The sequence below is a fragment of the Bos javanicus genome, chromosome 22 (assembly GCF_032452875.1).
Source record: "Bos javanicus breed banteng chromosome 22, ARS-OSU_banteng_1.0, whole genome shotgun sequence".
Taxonomy (NCBI): domain Eukaryota; kingdom Metazoa; phylum Chordata; class Mammalia; order Artiodactyla; family Bovidae; genus Bos; species Bos javanicus.
This window is the reverse complement of record NC_083889.1, coordinates 60,189,971-60,200,944: the sequence shown is the minus strand read 5'-3', so window position 1 is coordinate 60,200,944 and position 10,974 is coordinate 60,189,971. Positions and strand designations below refer to the sequence as shown.

Genomic DNA, 10,974 nt, shown 5'->3' with positions numbered 1-10,974 from the left:
CACTTCAGAATATACTGAAACCTTATCAAACCCTTTCTCTGTATCTGCCAAGGACAGTTTTCTGTAATCATTAATGATTACCTTAAGGTAGACATTTTTTGTCTTCTGTAGCCAAACAATGTAGTGAATTATTTCATGTGGAAAATTATCTCTGCATTGCTGGGGTAAAGTACGTCCAGTCACAGGTTTTCTCTTATAAGACATTTTGCATTTGGTTTGTTCCTGTGCTATTTAGGATTTAGGAAGGGGAAATAACCCAGATGTGTTTTCTTGTGTTGACTTTACCAGCTCTGAATATAAGGTAATAATCGCTTCCAAAAATTAATTTCAAAATTCTCCTCTTTTAAAGAAATATTCTGGAGTGTTCTTATGAATAAGTTTGGAAAACTCATCTGTAAAGCTGTCTGCGCCTGGGGCTTTTCAGTGGAAAGGGCACCATCACTTTGCTTACGACATTTACTTACACGTCGCTTTCATGAATTGCTTTTCTAGTTCTGTGTTTTGCTTACGTATGTCTTCTCTCATCTTTCTTAGTCTTCCCAATGTCTTGTGTATTTTTTTAAAAAACAAACACTGTTTTGGTTTTTCACCTTTTAAAATCATTTCATTATTCTGTGTTTGTGGATTTTGTCTTTGTATTTTTTCTTTCATTTTGTCCTTGGGTTTCTTCTGTGGCTGCTTTTCTAACTTCCACTGGAGCTCTCGGTCTCCTCTGCAATGAACCTGAGGTGATACGTTTCTCAGAATACCTCTTTACAGGTGTCTCACTGGCTGGGCAGCTGCTGCGTTTGTTATATCTGTTCTGCAGGGTGGAGAGGCCCTCCTGCCTGGTCAGGGGCCAGCTTCCACAGCCTAGCCCACCCCATGCAGTGATGTCTGGATGGACACCCAGACACTCAGTCCTGACCTCTGGTCACTCTTATGCCAACTTTGAAGGCTTTCCACGTTCCTGTATGCAGTGTGTTATTTTAAATTCGCTCTTGTTACTTCAACTAGTGTATTTTTTAAGGAAGTGTCACATATTAAGTATAATCACTAAAGTACTTAGGAATTTGGTGTCTCTCGCCATACATTGAATATAAACTAGATGTAATGAGGTAGTACAACATGATGAAACTGGCTGGATGTCACTGTCTCTGCATGTCTCACCACCCCCGCCAGCTTGGCTTCGTGAGAGGGAGAGACGTCAGGATGGGCATTAGGGCCGTCCACCCTGCCCTGGCTCGCTCTCTGGTGTCCCGAGGACACTGTTGTCTGCGACCCTAGTGTTGCAGAGCCTGGGCTGGTGGAGGCTGCACCTCGGATGCTGGACATGGGGACCCATGTCTGCCATCCCCCCACCCTGCACTGCCCGGCTCCTCGTGCACAGTTCACGCTCCGTCTGGTGCACAGAGGTTGGCAATGGAGCCGACCGCAGCCCTGGGAGACCTCTCCTCCCTTCCCCCCAACCGTGTCCATTAAGTTTGTTCTTTCTCTGTGTCCACTGCTGCCCTGCAAATGTTCATCCATACCATCTCTATAATCTATGTTCTGCGTTAATATATGATATTTGTTTCTCTCTTTCTGACTTACTTCACTCCATATAAAAGTCTCTAGGTTCATCCACCTCGTTAGAACTGACTCAGATGTGTTCCTTTTTATGGCTGAGTAATATTCCTTTGTATATATACCACAGCTTTTTTTATCCATCCATCTGTCGACGCACATCCAGGTTGCTTCCATGTCGTGGCTATTGTAAATAGTGCTGCGGTGAACACTGGGGTACGTGTGTCTTTTTCAATTTTAGTTTCCTCAGGGAGGCCTGTCATGCTGCAGTCCATGGGGTCACAAAGACTTGGACACAACTTGGTGACTGAACAACAACAGGGTGTCTGCCTAGTAGTAGGCTTGCTGGGCCATATGGTAGTTTTAGTCCTAGTTTTTAAAGGAATCTCCATACCGTCTTCCATAGTGTCTGTACCAATTAACATTCCCACCAACAGTGCAAGAGGGTCTGTTTTTCTCCACACCCTCTCCAGAAATTATTGTTTGTGGGTTTTTTGATGATGGGCATTCTGTCTGGCCATTCTGAGTCTCTTGATGAAAGTGAGAGTGAAAAAGTTGGCTTAAAACTCAACATTCAAAAAACTAAGATCATGGCATCCGGTCCCATCACTTCATGGCAAGTAGATGGGGAAACAATGGAAACAGTGACAGACTTTATTTTGCAGGGCTCCAAAATCACTGCAGATGATGACTGCAGCCATGAAATTAAAAGACGCTTGCTCCTTCCAAGAAGAGCTATGACCAACCTAGACAGCATATTAAAAAGCAGAGACATTAGTTTGCCAACAAAGGTCCATCTAGTCAAAGTTATGGTTTTTCCAGTAGTCATATAGGGACGTGAGAGTTGGACTATGAAGAAAGCTGAGCACCGATGAATTGATGCTTTTGAGCTGTGGTGTTGGAGAAGACTCTTCAGAGTCCCTTGGACTGCAAAGAGATCAAACCAGTCTGTCTTAAAGGAAACCAGTCCTGAATATTCATTGGAAGAACTGATGCTGAAGCTGAAATTCCAATCCTTTGGCCACCTGATTCGAAGAAATGATTCATTGGAAAACATTGGAGAATGATTCCCTGATTCTGGGAAAGACTGAAGGCAGGAGGAGAAGGGGGCGACAGAGGATGAGATGGTTGGATGGCATCACTGACTCAATGGACATGAGTTTGAGCAAGTTCCCGGAGTTGGTGACGGACAGGGAAGCCTGGCGTGCTGCAGTCCATTGGGGTCGCAAAGAGTCAGACACAACTGAGCTACTGAACTGAACTAAGAAGGAGCGATGTCGAGCAGGAGGGGCAGGGCCCCATGGGGAGGCAGCAGGTAAGCTGTAAGGACAGGAAGCATGGGGCAAAGGCTGGGCTCAGGCTGCCTCTCAGGGCTCAGAAGGAACACAGCTGATGGAAAAGGAATATTTGAAGAAACGGTGACCACAATTCTCCAGAATTAAAACTTAAAAGATTGAAAATCACCAGAAAGAGCAGAAGGAAGCCCCTGCCCTCCACTCACGTGATGAGACTTACCATCCTCAATAGAAACCTCTGAACCTCGCGGTACACTTGCATCTCTGAAATAAAGGGTTAGCTTTCCACTCCTGGGAATGAAATTACATACTCCTAAAATCACCCTTTGAATTAACACAAATCTTGAAATTCTTAGAATTAAAGGAAAACGCTCTACATACAAAGTTACAGGATACGGCAAAAAGGCGCCCCGAGGGTGAGACACTGATCAGAAACCAGGGGTGTCGGAGGAAAAGAGCTCAGCGTCCAGGTCGGGAAAGGGCTGCACAGAGGAAAGCGAATCTGGGGAAGCGGCGAGAAGGACATCCGGACTGGCCGTCGTCTGATCTTCACAAGTGGGGAGCTGGCCCTGAGAGGGTAGTTCAGGCACCTTGAGATGAGAAGGACGGGGGAAACGGTGTGTTTCCAACCAGACTGCGAGCAGGAGAGATGCCGACCACTCCGCTTACCACCCCCGAACCCCCTCAGGACGCGCCCGGCGGTCCTGCGGAAGCGGGACAGGGGAGTGGCCTGGAAGCTACACAGACACGCAGACAGACAGACAGGGCGGCTCTGAACCATGGGGAGGAGGCACGTGGGCGAGGCCCTGGGCTGAGAACCGCATGGCGGTGGGCTCCCTCGTGGACCCCAGACCCGCTCGCAGAGAGGCCAGCCCCCAGACCACCCAGGAGGCTGGAAGCAAAGCCGCCGTCTCCAGGCAGAGGCCCCGGAGGGGGCAGCCCAGGAAAACCGCAGACTGGAGACCACCCGGCCATCCCGTCCGCAGAGGCCGGGGGCGGGGCGGGGGCGGGGGGCGGCCTCCCCTGCCGCTCCCCCAGCCCAGTCCCGCTGAGCGGGAGCCCAGACAGCAACCCCGCCCGGCAGCAGGCAGGCCCCAGCCTCCGGCACCGGAAGCCGTGTGCGAAGCCCCGACTCCCGCCCCCCGGCCTCTCCGCTCCGTCTCTGCAACTTCCTGGGAGTCTGTGACTTCAAAATTTGTTAAAAATCACTGATTACCACTTCAGTCCGTATCTCTCAGGGCTCGGTACCCTTGTATACGCAGGCGAGGATGTACGTCATCACGTCGTCGACCCCTGGGTGACGTAGACGTCACACAGTCGTGGAGAAGTTAGGATTCGAGGGTAAGGCTGGAGCCATTTCCTTTAGAAATACAGGAAGTGGAAGACGGAGGGCACACCCACTGTGTTCAGCGCACTGTCAGCCGTGCAAACACACCCTGTGTTTCTGTGCAGAAAAAGCTCGCTTCCAGGCTTCAGTAACTGTCAGCCAGTCTCACCTCTGTGAGCCCTGGTGGGCTCCTGAGGCCGGTGAGTTGGGGCGGCATCCTGTCGGGGGCGGTGGGGAGCCCAGGGTTCCAGCCCCTTAGCTTCAGCCCCACCCCGACAGAAGCCAACTGCCCTCTCCCCGCGCCATGCCCCTCAGAAGAGCCCCGGACCTCTCAGACGTTCTCCAGGAATACACGTCAATTCCATGAAGCACAGCCTCCAGAGAGGAGCCTCCCCCCAACCTGGGGACAGTGCTGCCCGCGGTCCTCGCCAGTGGTGGCCGACTTCCCTCCCGGGTCCCCTGGACTCCCTGCCCGCACCGCCACTTCCCTGGACGTTCCCGTAGACCAACCCTTGCTACACCCTCTGGCCTGCTCCTCTCCCCCATTTCTCAGGACTCTGCAGCTGGGCCGGCCAGATCTTCACCACCCTTCCTGCCCTGTTCCTCCTGGCTGCCACATCCACCTGGACGGGCCTCCCAGCAGCTCGCTTGTGCCTTTAGCTCGTCCCTGCAGCCGCCGTGTTTCCTGACCCGCCCCCGTGGGCGATCCCAGACCTGGCCACCTCGGACCTCTAGCTGCCCCTGCGTCAGGAGCGGCTGGGACCTGCTGCCTCCCTGCACGCTGGCTCAGCCCAGGTCGTGGCCACGCTGACCTGCAGAGCGGTGTGGAGCCGAGAACCAAATGCACGCAGCTGGGCGGGCAGTTCGTACACGCCGTGGTGACGGGCAGAGAGCGGAGAGGCAGAGTTACTGGAGCACGCGGTTTATGGAATCTAAAAACAGGCGTGCAGGCCCGTGAAGAGGGCTGGGGAGGGGACGGGGTGTGGGCAACGGGGTTGAAGGGCAGAGGGCAAGGAGGAAAGTGAGGACACGTGATGCGTGGGGGCCCAGCATGGGTCCTTGAGAACACGCTGGGCCCTGAGCAACAGTGAGCAACGTGCGTCCCAGGCCCTTAAAAAAGTAAAAACCGAAACCTAAGTGTGGCCATCCACAGTTCCCTGGGCAGCACGCCATGTGTCTCTTGTTTGGGGCGGGTGACTGGGGATGGATCAGAGCTGGAAGAGATGGCGGCAGACCCGGGAGGGGGCGTGGGGGCCCTGGGGTTCGGCCGAGGGTCCCCGCTGGGGGAAGGGGGCGTAGGGCAGAGTTCTGGGCTGGAGGCGGTTTGGGGGCCCAGATGGAAGGCTCTGAGGCAGCTGGAGGGGGTGCGGCAGCCAGCTACACGGAGTCGTCCCTTCAGCACCCCCAGCAGGCGGACGGCACTGAAGGCCTCAGCCCTTCCCTCCTGTGGCCATGTCCCAGGTCACGAGAGCCCCTGCATCCAGGCCCAGGCACATCAGCAGGTGCGAGACCTGCAGGGGCTCGTTCAGTCTGGCCGGAGCCTCCTGTGGTGCCTCGAGAGCCTGCTGAGCGTGGGAAACTGTGCAGACCATGGCACTGCCGACGGGCACCAGCCCAGCAGAGGCGGGCACAGGCCTCCAGCTTGGGGTGCAGCCCAGGCACTGGGCACTAGGCACTGGTGGCCACTGCTGCCTCCCAGAACCCAGCTGGGACTGGAACCGGGAGCGGAGCCTGGTCTGGGTCAGCAGAGCAGAACCTGGCAGGGCTGCGAGCTGAGCCAGATTCACCATATGCAACTGGGGGTATTTTTGTTACACAGTACTGTTTTGTTAATAGATGACCGATACACATTCCCACATGCCTGCCTTCCTAAGAGTGGACAGACTTCAAGGGCTATGCAAGAAAAAGAGAGGAAAACACAACTGGGCCTCGTTTCCTTCCAGGTCGCCTTCCGAGGGAGAGGGGAGCTGTGCTCCTTCCTGCCCCGGTAGCATGGCAGCTGCCTGAGAACAGCCTTGGGGGGAGGAGGGGGAGGGAAGCTGACAGAGGGGCTGGGAGAGTGAGCAGTCCAGAGCAGTCCACCTCCAGAGGTGGAGGTGACCCAGGAGCGCACGCACTGTGGCCGGGCCCACACGCTTGCAGAGGCGAGGTCAGGGTGCAGAGGGGAGTCTGGATCATGAACCAGACCGTGGGGATACAGGGGTATAAGTGAGGCTTCCATGGACACCAGAGACCACAGAGGCTGCGGGCGGGAGAGCAGCCCGCCCGGTGGGGGCGGGGGGGGGTGGCATGCACAGCTGGTGCTCCAGATGGACTCATCTGATGCTTTGCACACGAGACCTGCATGGACCCAGACACGGCTTCTGTGCCCAGAGCAAGGGGACAACCCACTGCATGGAGGGTGGGGGACACTGAGCACCTCAAATCACCAGAGAGAATGGTCCCTGACAAGCAAGATGGGGCAGACAGGAACTGTTCCGTCTTGGGGGGAAGTTCTTATTCACTTCAGTTCAGTTCAGTCGTTCAGTCAAGTCCAACTCTTTGTGACCCCATAAACTGCAGCATGCCAGGCCTCCCTGTCCATCACTAACTCCTAGAGTTGAATTTACCCAAACTCTTGTCCATTGAGTCAGTGATGTCATCCAACCATCTCATCCTCTGTCGTCCCCTTCTCCTGCCTTCAATCTTTCCCAGCATCAGGGTCTTTTCCAATGAGTCAGTTCTCATCAGGTGGCCAAAGTATTGGAGTTTCAGCTTCAGCATCAGTCCTTCCAATGAATATTCAGACTGATTTCCTTTAGGATGGACTGGTTGGCTCTCCTTGCAGTCCAAGGGACTCTCAAGAGTCTTCTCCAACACCACAGTTCAAAAGCATCAATTCATCATCTCTCAGCCTTCATTATGGTCCAACTCTCACATCCATACATGACCACTGAAAAAACCATAGCCTTGACTAGACGGACCTTTGTCGGCAAAGTGATGTCTCTGCTTTTTAATATGCTGTCTAGGTTGGTCATAGCTTCTCTTCCAAGGAGTAAGCATCTTATTAACAGTACTGAAATAATGAGAACAACTCCATGGAGAAATGGGAAAAGAACCTTTAAAAAGTCACAGAAAGTGGGAGTAGAGACAAGACGCCAATAAATGCCCCCCAAAGATGTTCAGACTAGTAAACAGAGGTTGAGTGCACAGAGTCTCAAGTGCTTCCTCCCACACCTGCTCACAGACGACTGAGTGAACAAGTGAAGGGGACAGTTGCTCAGTCGTGTCTGACTCTCTGCGACCCCGTGGACTGTAGGCCCCCAGGCTCGTCTGTCCATGGGCATTCTCCAGGCAAGAACCCTGGAGAGGGTTGCCATGCCCTCCTCCAGGGGATCTGCCCAATCCAGGAATTGCACCTGGGTCTCCCGCATTTCAGGCAGATTCTTTACCATCTGAGCCACCAGGGAAGCCCCGAGGGGGCTTTATTTATACAGGCAGGCAACAGGAATAGCAATCACATGAGAGGAAATGTCAGGATTTGGGGGTGGCAGAGCCACACAGCCCTGACCTGGAGGAGGGGGAGCAGGAGTTGCCCCAGCCTGCAGCAGGCAGAGCCGAGCATTGTCAGTTGTGGGGTTGGTGGCGGCGAGGGGAAGGGGTGTAGGGGGCTGAAAAAGGGGTGGGCTAAGCTGTCAGGGAATGAGGAGCAGCCAATCCAGAAGGAGACAGCTCCTTACCCCGGCAGAGGGGGCTAGACGTCCCTTCTCTGCCTGGAAGTGGAGGCAGGGGTGGGGGTGGGCAGGTGTCTGCCTTCTGCTGAGACCCCAGAGCCCTGGGCCCGCAGCGTGGACCCTGCTCCCCTTAGGGGAGTGGACATGCCTTGTCCTCCTCTGGGGAGTTGGGCTCAGAGGCGGGGGCTCTGGCAACTCCCCAGGATGAGGCCAGCGTGTCTGAGCTGTGCTCACAGCTCTTCAGCGCCCTCTCCTAGTGAGGAGACCACGGCCAAGCTCACTGGGCTCCCGGGAAAGCCTGTGGCTACACGATAGAGACCGAACCGTCATGACCAGACACAGAGACACCGTTATGGCAGCTGCCGCAAAGACAGAGACAGGACTGAGGCGACGAAGCTTCGGAAAGCCGTTAAAACTGTCCTCAGACAGACAGACTGTACCCTTGAAACATAAGCAAGATCTGGTCTTTCAAGGCATTTAGAGCAAAGACCTTGCAAGCTAAATGGCTGAGTGAGAAACACAAGTGTCGGAAGGTAAGGTTGAAGAAAGTCCCCCCGAGGATAGAGAAACGAGAGAGAAACTAAAAAGAAGGGTTGTTAGACATCAGTAAGAACTCAGGGCTTCCCTCGTGGTCCCTGGTGGAGACCACCTTGTCAGCGCAGGGCTTGCCGTTTTCAGCCCAGGTTGGGGAGCTAAAATCCCGCGTGCCTCACGGCCAAAGGGTGAAGACACAAAACAGAAGCAGTGTTGTAACATCCAATAAAGACTTCAAAAATGGCCCACATTTAAAAAAACACCAATGAGAATTCTAGAATATAGACTAGGCAATGGGGAAGAGTTAAGCAAAGATATGACTCAGGAAAATCTCCCAGAACCTTGGAGTATGTTTGTGGCGTGAACTTAAGGACCCGGGACAAGGGAAATCCTACATCCCCGGGTAAAACAAAGCTGGTTTCAGAGCTGCGGCAGCTTCAGACGCCACCCCCACCTGGGAGAATAGAGCAACACCTCCAACATTTTAAAGGAAAGTGATTTTCCAGCTTGGAAGTCTGAGCCCGGGCAGAATATAAGTCAGGAGTGAGGACAGAGAAAACATACCCTAAGACTTGCAAGGTGCTGAGTTCACCTCCTGTGTGTCTTTCCTCAGAAAACCGCAAGCATGTCCACTCCATGGAGCTGTGGGTGCCCGCCTGAGAGGAGACGGCCCGGACACAGGTAAGCGGCTCATGGAGCTTCACTCAACTGCGCTTCCAGAATCTGCGGGTTTTTTTTTTTTTTTTTGCAAATTGAAGGCTTGTGGTGCCTCTGCGTTGAGTGACTCTTCTGGCGCTGTTTTTCCAACAGCCTTTGCTCCCTCTGTGTCTCTGCATCACATTTTGGTATTTGTCATGGTGTTTCAAGCTTTTGTGTTATCATTATGTTTGTTATAGCGATTGGCAGTCAGTGAACTTGGATGAACTTTGTGAAGGCTTAGATGATGGCTGCGTATTCTAGCAGTCAAGTATTTTTATATTAAGCTGTGTACTTTTTTAGACATGATGCAATTTCACACTTAACAGGCTGCAGTATGTACAAACACAAGCTTTATAAGCACTGGGAAACCAAAGAATTCATGGGACTCCGTTTATTATGGTATTTGCTCTGCTGCGGGGTTGGTGTTTCTGGGGCCAAGGAGGCCCTGATGACGCTGAGCCAGGCTGGCCAGGAGCCGGCACGCTGGATGGATGCTGGGGTGGATGCACCTTTGAGGACCCGGAGGTGTCTGGACACGGGAGGGGTGCGGGAGCAGGCGGGGCGAAGGAGCTGAAAACGGAGGACGGCATCTGGATTTGTGGAGGGGGTGCCAGAGGGGCTGGCCAGGGTGATGTCAGCTGCTAATATCTGCCCGGGATGGGAGCGGCTCCTCTCCCCTGCTCTGCGACACTGGTCGCTCCTGAGACCATGTCGGACCTGAGGCTCTAGCTTGCACTGTCACAGAGGCCCAGGGCTGAAAGGCTTAGAGCAGCGGCAGTGGGAGGAGGCGCAGGGCCGCTCCCGGCAAGAGCGAGAGGGGCTCGGTGTCTCTGGAGGACAGGCTGGCAGCATGGGGGCCATTAAAGGCACCCCTGGCGTCTGCCTGCAATGCAGGAGACCCAGGTTCAATCCCTGGTTGGGAAGATCTCCTGGAGAAGGAAATGGCAACCCACTCCAGTACTCTTGCCTCGAGAATCCCATGAATGGAGGAGCCTGGCGGGTTACAGTCCATGGGGTCGGAAACAGTCAGACATGACTGAACGACTTCACTTTTACTTTTGGGCACACAGAGCACAGATGTAGGGGCTAGATGCGTGGTCTCTGGCTCCCTTCTCCTTCCTGATGGAAACCCCAGGTTCCTCCTGGAGGAAGGGCTCTGGGCCTGCAGGAGGGGTGGGAGGCTGCTGACTGGGGGTGGGGGGAGTTGTGCGCGTTTACCGGACGATGGAGACAGAGAGTCACTGGGCACTGAGGAGGGGATGCTGCTGACCAGGAAGGAGCGGGGGCCCAGGTGCTGAGGAAGCAACGGACAGTCCCTTCTCAGGAAAGCAGGAGAGCCACCCCCAACCTCCCACCTGTGCAGACAGAAGCCACACCCACCCACCCACACACCTGCCTTTCCCGAGGGCTCTTCTCAGTGCCAAGATGCTGGCTTGGAGGAGGAGTGGGGTCCTGGGGGTCTCCAGGGCCGCCAAAGCCCTGGTCAGCGCTGCTTTCTGGCTGCGAGTCTCCGGCCTCCCACACTTGCCGGGAGGAGCAGCTGCCACACCTGCGTGCTGGCCCCCACCTGGTGCCCCTATGAGGGCAGAGGGCGGGGTCTGCAGGTGAGGAGTGGGGGGGCCAGGCCCCCAGATGTGACTCTGGAGGAGCCCGTAGGGCCAGGCTGCTGGTCAGTGTCCCACCTCCTGTGACTCCATCGAAGGCCGGAAGCCGGTTGAATTGATCCAGTTATGGGTTCATCCCAGAAACAAAGGCACAGAGGAACTGTGTTGAGTGCTGGCAAGGAGGTGGCCGGGTGTACAACCGACCTAGCAGAGGTCAGTGAGACAAGGGAGGGGCTGGGAGCTAGTCTAGAGGTCGA

The 10,974-nt window shown here is 54.4% G+C and overlaps 1 long non-coding RNA gene across 1 annotated transcript; it reads right to left on the bottom strand.

Annotated features, from left to right (window-relative positions):
• Positions 1-2,185: 2,185 nt before the first annotated feature.
• LOC133235613 (uncharacterized) lies at positions 2,186-4,155 on the bottom strand. The gene is made up of 2 exons (XR_009732605.1): positions 4,057-4,155; positions 2,186-3,430 (listed from the first exon to the last, which is right to left on the bottom strand). It is a non-coding gene; the product is annotated as an uncharacterized LOC133235613 (long non-coding RNA).
• Between the last annotated feature and the right edge of the window lie 6,819 nt (positions 4,156-10,974).